A 10,147-nucleotide genomic window follows, 5' to 3' on the forward strand; every position below is an offset into this window, starting at 1 on the left:
AATAAGAGCAATGATGCATTGTACTCGTTGAATTAAAGTTAAATACGGTAATACCTTAATGCTTGTGGTTACTTGGGTATCCCCATGAGTACCAAAATGGCCTCTAATATGGCACCTTACTTCCCCCTTCGCTTTCCGCTCCCTCCTCCCACACTTCTCACAGTGTTTTGGAGAGCGATCACAAAAAATGATTATTTGAAGTTACTAACCTTAGGGTTTATTCACAAATTTCATAACGCCAAAAATGGTCATTTTCGACACCCACCCACCCCCTCGTAACGCTTTTTGTATGAATATTTTACAAATGTTGTATGAGCCGTAACACCACGAGAACACCCACCCACCCCCTTTAGCGTTATGAAATTTGTGAATGGGCCCTTATTGTGGAGCGGTGGTTTCTTAACTGAAAGCATTCCATAATATGTTTTTCACAAATCACCAGTTTTTGAATGCAAATACGTAGTTATTGCTGTGATTTGTGTTGTAAAATACCACGCACTTCCGAATCACTTCTTCTTCACGCACCGAGATATTGGGTCGTATGAATAAAAATCGTTGAACTTTACTACATGTAGCATCTACTCAAAAACAAAATCCACAAAGTTTACTACACTTTTGGTATGAATAAAAAACTTTTCGAACATGTAGTACTTTTACTTTCGAACATGAGCAGTGACTGAAGCTGCACGTTAAGAAATTTCCATTCAGAGTGCAGAGTGATTCTGCACGTAAAGAACAATCTATTCAGAGTGACGCTTAAAATTAATACAATCATGCATATGAAGAAAATCCATGGAATCTAATCGATTACGCGACAATTTGCACAAATCATGAAGGTGCTGTTATTTGACAAGATTTGTAGTGTAATTTTGCGTTTAGTCTGGTATTCTCTTTATGTTTATGATTTTATGATGATGGTACATCAAATAATTTTCTGGGTGGTTTTCGGTCTTCGACAACGCCAGTGATTGATGATTTTTTTTTTTTAAATATTAGCTTAACATCTTTGAAGAGATCTTGAGATTACAGCTATCAAATTTGGAATCACATATTTTCTAGCAACGGTACTGAGATTCTGGGGAAATTGTGGTAGAATTTTGATGCTCCCCGTGTGTTTTCTTAACAGCGTGTTGAATTCCGGAAGTTTTAAGTGTTTCTGTGATATTCTCGTTATTTTGGGGGGTTTCTGATAGTATCCTTGGAATGTCTAGAACTTAGAATATCGAGATTTTTATGGGAATTGTAGTGATTCCATTGGTAGTCGTTAGAATTCAATGAGGATCTCCCCTAAAACGCGATTCAGGTTCCCTTTGAAATTATTAAATTTCTTATCGATTTCACAAAAAAAAAACCATTGAAATCTATAAAATATTTACCGACATTCAAAACGTTTATATTAAAGCTTTGCTTTGAAATTCCAACGGAACTGGAGATCAACGGAATCTTATTTAAGGGTTTTACAATAATTACAAAGATTGATTTTCAGAATTACAAATATTCACACAATAATTCGCAGGAATCCCACCGCAATCTCATAGATTCTTACAGCAATACCGTCTCAAAGATACCCACAGAATTCCAAGAGATTAATATTCGGAATCCCATTCCCACCCCAATTCTAGAGTTTTTACCAGATACCTAATATTTCCGCAATATTCCTAGAATGGTTTTTAAACTTTCAGAATTACCATAAAAAATCCGACATCCCAATTGGAATCCCAAAGTTCCTACAGGAATTTCGGAATTCCAAAGGAAATCTGAGATGTCAGAATTTACACGTAAAATTCAGAATTACATTATAAATATCTGAATTCCCACCGACATCCTAAAATTCCTAGAAAATAACATAATTATCGTAATGCCAGAATTCACACGGTTATTACAAATTGCTACTGCCGGTAATCTTACCGGAATCTCAGCATTGGCGGGGCGAATGTTTTCGTAACCTCAGAATTCCTAAACAAAACTCAAAATACCTTCCGAAATATCAAAACTCATATTGTTTTCTCATGATTTTTACTCTAAAGTAAATTATTCCATTCAATTCTGCAATTTCAAAGCATGTGTAGCAACCTCTGAAGCTAACTACCAGTAGCTTTGTAGTAAATGCTACCTTTATTCATAGCAATGCGTTGTTAGTAGTATGTTCGAAAGGTGTAGAAAGGAAAATGACACAAACATGTTCCACTCGTGTTCCACATATAGCGTTTACTACCGAGAATGTAGTAAACTCAACTTTACTACATTTTATTCATACGGCCCATTTTTTGCAAAGGAATTCTGAGGTTACGAAAACTTTCTCTCCGCCAATTCTGAGATTCCGGTAAGATTACCGGCAGTAGCAATTTGTAATATCCGTGTGAATTCTGGCATTACGATAATTATGTTATTTTCTAGGAATTTTAGGATGTCGGTAGGAATTCAGATATTGATAAAGTAATTCTGCATTTTACGTGTAAATTCTGACATATCAGATTTCCTTTTGAATTCCGGAATTCCTGTAGGAACTTTGAGATTCCGATAGGGATGTCGGATTTTTTATGATAATTCTGAAAATTTAAATACCATTCTAGGAATATTGCGGAAATATTAGGAATCTGGTAAAAACTCTAGATTTGGGGTGGGATTCCGAATATTAATCTCTTGGAATTCTGTGGGTATCTTTGAGACGGTATTTCTGTAAGAATCTATGAGATTGCGGTGGGATTCCTGCGAATTATTGTGTGAATATTTGTGATTCCGAAAATCAATCTTTGTAATAATTGTAAAAACCTTTAAGATTCCGTTGATCTCAAGTTCCGTTGGAATTTCAAAGTAAAGCTTTAATATAAACGTTTTGAATGTCGGTAAATATTTTATAGATTTCAATGGGATTTTTTGTGGAATCGTTAAGAATTTTATTAATTTCAAAGGGAACCCTGGTGTTTTAGGGGAGATCCTCATTGAATTCTAACGACTACCAATGGAATCACTACAATTCTCATAAAAATCTTTACATTCTAAGTTCTAGACATTCCAAGGATACTATCAGAAACCCCACCAGAATAACGAGAATATCACAGAAACACTTAGAACATCGGAATTCAACATGCTGTTAAGAAAACACACGAGGAGCATCAAAATTCTACCGCAATTTCACCAGAATCTCAGTACTGGTGCTAGAAAATATGTGGTTCCAAATTTGATAGCTGTAATCTCAAGATCTCTTCATGTTAAGCTAGTATTTAAAAAATCATCGGCGTTGGCGAAGGCCGAAAACCACCCAGAAAATTCTTTGATGTACCATCATCATAAAATCATAGTCATAGAGAGAATACCAGACTAATCGCAAAATTACACTACAAATCTTGTCAAATAACAGCACCTTCATGATTTGTGCAAATTGTCGCGTAATCGATTAGATTCCATGCATTTTTTTCATATGCATGATTGTATTAATTTTAAGCGTCTCTCTGAATAGATTATTCTTTACGTGCAGAATCACTCTGCACTCTGAATGGAAATTTCTTAACACGCAGAAGAATTTCTGTATGTTAAGATTACAATCCTGTCAATTACTTTAACTTACGCACAAATAGTTGTTTCGAAATAAATTTAACTTACGCCAACACAAAATTAACGTCAAATCAAATACACACACTTCTTTGATTGAGCTATCCACTTGTATTTATAACAATTATAATTTAGATAATTATCACTATTCGGAAACATTCACCACCCTAGACTTCAAGTCATGCTCACGAATCTACTTACTTCTAACTTGCAAGGAATAGTGTAGGTGCTAAGATGACCACCTCTCACGCAGGAGACCACATATCAAGTTTGTCGACATGCCCTTTGTTTTCATTTTTGCAATGTTTTTTTTAGATCGATAAAGCAGCACCGAATCTTTTTAGATATGTTGATACAGCAGAACAAAATGCTGAGTAAACATTGCAAAATATTGTAAACTCAATAAAATTCTCTTTGAGTCAACTAAAATATAGTTAAATTTTGACGTTTGACGTTTGTAAATTCAATCAAAAATATAGTTTTCAACAACTATATGGTATAGTTATGTTTAACAATATACCGTCAATTCAACTATATTTTTAGTTATCTCCAAATTAATCTTAAAATATAGTTAAATTGACCGGAAAAATGATTACGAACACTATATTTTGTTCTCCGTGAACGTGCAGCTTCAGTCACTGCTCATGTTCGAAAGTAGTAAGTACTACATGTTCGAAAAGTTTTTTATTCATACCAAAAGTGTAGTAAACTTTGTGGATTTTGTTTTTGAGTAGATGCTACATGTAGTAAAGTTCAAAGTTTTTTATTCATATCACCCAATTTGTGCTCGAAAAACAACACCGGAACGCGAATTCACTGAGCCAACATTGTTCATGATTCGGATGCGCCGCTCTCACTGATTGGAAGTGATGCCAGTTTTTATGTTTGCAATTAGAATGGTTTGGATATTCATACACTTGCTACAACCACGTATTTTACAATTTCATAATACTCAAAAGGTGTACAATGTCACAAGGGTTGCAAAACATTTTTAGGCGCCATCCACAAATTACGTAACGCTCTAGGGGGAGGGGGGGAGTAGGCTCAAGCGTTACGGCTCATACAAAAATTATAATTTTTCATACAAAAAGCGTTACGGGGGGAGGGGGTCGAAAATTTTCAATTTTAGCGTTACGTAATAAATGGACGCTGCCTTATGCGTGAGAAAAACAATGTACGACGCAATTTAACAGCAAAAATGAATATAAGATATTATACAGTACAATTGACTGTAGAATTCAAATGCATACTGATGGCAACTTTCTCCGTCCGTGAGAAGCGAGAGAAGAGAGGAGAAAACTGCCAAAAATAGTAAACAACACACGCATGGTGTGAAAAATGCTTATAATTTTGGTCAAAAAACATGTTCTCACTACCAAATAAAAAAAATTGTGATTTTGAGTTTTTATGAAGTTGTTGATGAATTCATATCGACAATAATACCTTTATATGGAACGTGTGCAAGTAACACTACCTACATAATTTTGTTGGTGGAGGTATACATGAAATATGATGATTTATTTTTAACCGACGCACATAACATTGTGCTCCGCCTTGTTGGGTGGCTCGAGAGGGTGCTTTAGCGGGTGGCTCGAGTGGGTGGCAACATTATGTTTACGTGCTCAATGAACCTTCACCTTTACAAACTGAAGTTTGAAATGCCATCCGATCAGAACCCTTTCGCACAACCTTTCTTTGGAATCAGTCTCGCATACATATGCATCAGCCATCGATCAATCGTGCTACATTTCCTTCACACCCATGCATTGAATTCAATAGTTATTAATATTAATAGTTCTTCTCCATTCTCCCTCATTCATCTTTCTCTGCGATGGTTGAAGGTGTGTGTGCAAGCGTTTTTTTTGCCTTGACACAACCGAATGCTGTGTGTTTGGCATCATATTATTATTATATTTCACCGTCTTCGTGTACGACGTACAGACTGTCTTAAAGTTAATTAAAATTTGATAAACTGTAACTGATGGGGCAGCCCCCTATCCGGCATCAATGAGACCCCCTTCTACACAGCCTCAGGGTCGGCATATGCGCGTGATAATCCGCGACCAAGAAAACGCTTGAATATCCACTTTGCGACACTTAAACCCACTTTATTAGTTTTTCTTGCACACAGGTACCTTTATTCCTCCCACTTCCTTACAGCCTATCTCCTACCTTCCACTTCCTCTTCTTCTCTTCTTCTGGTGGCGGGGCCCCTTCTTCGTTCCGCTACCACACCTTGCTTCGTCGCCGCCGGTTCGCTCCTCTCCTCGGTTGGGCTGCGACCGCGGCTCCTCTCCTTACTTCCTTCCTCCTGTCTCCACCTTACTGGGCCTTGGCTTGAAGGTGTAGCGTCACTGCTAACAAAATGGCGTGCACAGCTGCGACAGAAGGCACTTCCTCGCTCGTTTGGCAGTCTCGGGTGTAACGGACGAGCACTGCAGCGCACTTAGAGGCGGTAGGACCAATCAAGGTCTTCGGGTCTACTACGCGCACTCCAGCCTACGGCAAGGTTACTCCAAGGTCACTAAGGGTACTCTAAGGATAAAACCAAGGGTCCTGCGGGTATTTGGAGGACAAATGGGGGGTGTGTTTTAATTATGGGGACGAATGGGGGCTCTTGTCGAGGGTCTGTTACCTGGATGCTTCCAATAATTCACACTATCCACTATCTTCTACTCTTTTCACAACTCTTTCTACTCTTTACAAATTTCCTTAACTTCCGACAGACGTCTATCTTGCTTAATATTTGGCTCGATAATGATCCAGAGCAATGGTGGATATCCTTTTCAGAGCCCTCGACCTAGAGTTTCCCGCAGTTTCCTAAATTCGCCCCATCATGGCTCCTTCTACACCACCCCCAATGGCCGCCCATTCTGCTCGTCCAGCGATGCCTGGTGGTGAGTAGCGGAACTTGTTTCGATGTGGCTGCATGCTGTCCAGTGGGCGATGGGTGGTGATGCACACGAATACTCAAACACCTTCTTGGTTTTTTCGTACAAACTATTACACGGAACACTCTACATTGCGAAAATCTCAAAAATCTCGGACAGACAGACACACCACTGGTTACACTCTCCCCCCGCTCGGGTTAAAAAAAAAATCAGAGAAGCTGATTTTTTTTTTTTATTTTAATACACTCCAACAACAACTTTGTGACGCGTACCTCTGAACCAGAATTTTCACCAACACAACTAAACTTACTAACACACTCTTTTTTTAACACAAACCGAATCATAAACATCTCAAACTCATCCAGAAATAACGAATCGGATTGCAAGCTAGGGAAAAAGTAGCCTTTTAAAAACAGTAATAATATTGTTCGGGGTCATAAGGTGTCATCGTTGTTTATTTCAACTCCACGCTATTTCAAAGTCTTTGCTTTCTACTGACCATCAACATCTTACGATTCCGGTCTCCAGCGAACATATTAAACTATTTTGAACTTTTACCAACATTGAAGCAAAACTAAATAAAATATATACAAGTCGAACTACATTGAACAAATTAAAAAAATATCATACTCTATTCTAAAACATGCATATTTCAATAATCATGCAACACTTTAAAAAAAAAACACAAAAAAAATATTACTAGTAAAAGAATTCCGGAATGAACAATATTTACAAAATGTACAAAGTTACTCATGAGTACGGTGAAAATATCATTTTCTCCCTTTTCAAATATTCTGCTTTGTCGGAGTTAACCCATATCGATATTAATCAACTGTGGTTATTTTTGATAACGTTATCGGCTTATCAGTGTGTACGTGCGGTATACTGTGAACAACCAAACTGTCAAATGCCTATTATATCGTGACTATGGTGAAACGTGGCAGACTTGTGGTCGGTGAATTTTCCTAAAATCTAGGATAAAGTGCGTGCTTAGGAAGAAAATTATCAATTTTGTGACATTGTGTCTATTTATTGGGCCCAGTGATCATTTGATTGGTATTTCTTCCATAAGATCCCCTTTATTCAATGAATTTAGGTAAAAGTTCATCGTATGATAATTGCATGTTTCCACACAATAGGGTAAGTATGGTGTTTTAGGTGCTATTGCTTATTGGTGTAGTGCTTTGAATATTACTGATCATGGGTGATTCAGAAAAGTGCTGAAATTTGTGTTTCGTGATTGAAGATCATCAGTTGTTGGCCATTCATAATTGATTTGCACGCTCACACACTCAAATTATGCACAGCGTCTATCAACTGATTGTAATGCAGTCTTAGAAACTTGTTTGCAAGATTGTATTCAAGTCAGATGATTGCAGTGGTGCATAATTGAGCTAATTCAAAATTTTTAAAGATTGGAATTCCCAAACATAATTTTCCAATTAAAAAAAAGTAATAGAAATTACATACACATTAAAAAAAATCGATAATTTTTTGGTTGAATGCATTCATGCTGAGTGTATCTGACACTCTTTGATTTCGCTACTGATTCCATCCTCGATTCAGAATTACGCAGTGTGATTCAGAAAATCCATCCTAATGAACCATTAACGGATTGGATATCTTCTTCAGCACTGACCTTCTATCACTCAAGAATCAGAGCCACATCTAATTAGTACCATGGATTTCTTTAGGCCTTCAGGTCCGCAGCAGAGAACACTCCCAGCGATCGACCCTTCAGGTCCGAGACCACGTAGGAACTGCTTCCTTTCTTTGCGACGATGACACAAGGAATATACTGTGGACCCAACTTGGCGTTGAAATCCTTCCCTGCGACTGATTGGGTGAAGCTACGTTTGAATACCCGTTGTCCGACAGTAAACGTGGGTGAGTACCGTTTGTGACGTAGATGATATTGCCGTTTTGTATTATCATATGCTTTTTTTAGGTTTTGCCTCACCAACTCCATGTTTTTCCTGCTGATGATCTGCATTCTCTCTGCTCGTTCTGCTTCAGAGAGCTCGCTCTCCTCCTCTAAACGATGGTGTGATCCTCGAGTTACCATCTCACTCCCAAAGATCACTCGGTGAGGGGTCAGTTTTGTTGATCCGTGAACAGTGTTGTTTAACACGAACTCAATTTCTGAGATTTTAGTGTCCCATAGCCTTTGATCGTTACGGACGTACGTGCGAATCATCGAGTTGATAGTTCTATTCAACCGTTCCGCTGGATTGGCCTGACTTCGATGTCGCGCATTTGCCCAGTGTTGAATGTCGTATTTCTTCAACAACTCCTGGAATTCCTTGGACATGAAAGTCGTGGCGTTGTCCGTAATGACGTACTGAGGTACTGACAGTCGACGAAACCACCGTTCCTCTAGAATAGTGCAAAGATTACCAGATGCAATTTTCTTCACCGGAGCAAGCAGGCAGTACTTAGAAAAGATGTCTAAGACAACTAACAAGTGGGCATTGCCCTGCTTGCTTCGGGGCAGAGATTGTATGTAATCCATGCACACGATCTGGAAGGGACGAGTTGCAATTCGTTGATTTCCCATTTCTGGAGCGGTTGAGGCTGTGGAATGTTTGCTTATTTTGCAGTTTTCACATTTGGCTATGTATTTCTTCACATCAGCGCTCATTCTTGGCCAGTAAAACCTTCGTTTAACTTTTTCGATGCACTTCTCAAATCCAATGTGCATCATTCCGTCATGTTCTTCCCGAATGATCCTGGAGCGTTCGGATTCAGGAACACACTCCTTCCATTCGAACCTATAATCCAGCACATCGGACTGAGAGGCAACGAACTTGAAGAGTTTCCCATCCTGGATTCGAAAATCTATATATTTCTCGGGGTCCTCATTGACTGCATCGAAAAGATCTCGATACCATCTGTCGGACTCCTCCACATCCAACGCTTCTACGGATCGAGACAGAGCGTCAGGGACAATGTTCTCTTTCCCTTTTCGGTGCCTGATGTCCATGTCATAGTGTTGGAGGGTGATGCTCCAACGACTCAACCGTGACGACGATCTCCATTTGGCACGCATTATGAAGGAAAGAGCCGAAGAATCAGTCACAAGCGTGAAATGAGTGCCTTCTATGTAGCATCGAAACTTCTCAATGCAGCGAAGGGCAGCCAAGCCCTCTTTCTCCGCTGCATGATAGTTGAGCTCAGCACCTTTCAACTTCTCAGAGTGATATGCAATAACTCTCTCGACCCCGTTCTGCACCTGGGTGAGTACACCAGCCAGAGCATTATCACTCGCGTCGGTTTGCACAGAAAACGGTAAGCTGAAATCGGGATTAGCCATCACCGGGGCTACGATGAGCCTCTCTTTGATAGTTCTAAATGCATTTTCTGCTGCCTCGTTCCACCGCACTCTTTTTGGTTTGTTTTTCAACAAATCCGTTAGAGGTGCGGTGAGTTCGCTGAAATTATTGATGAACCGTCGGTAGTAGTTTACCATACCGAGGAATCTTCTCAGTGACCTCACGGATTTTGGCGCCTCAAATCCCAGGATCGCTTGGACTCGATCTGGGTTAGGGCGCAATCCTTGTTCAGAAAGGATATATCCGAGGTAGGGTAGTTCATGGCAGCAAAATTTTGATTTTTCTAAATTTATATATAAATTCGCCTTTTTCAATCGTCTCGCTAAATCCCTCAGCTTCTGTATGTGCTCTTCGAACGTGTGACTCGCTACC

Source organism: Aedes aegypti, chromosome 1 (assembly GCF_002204515.2).
Source record: "Aedes aegypti strain LVP_AGWG chromosome 1, AaegL5.0 Primary Assembly, whole genome shotgun sequence".
Taxonomy (NCBI): domain Eukaryota; kingdom Metazoa; phylum Arthropoda; class Insecta; order Diptera; family Culicidae; genus Aedes; species Aedes aegypti.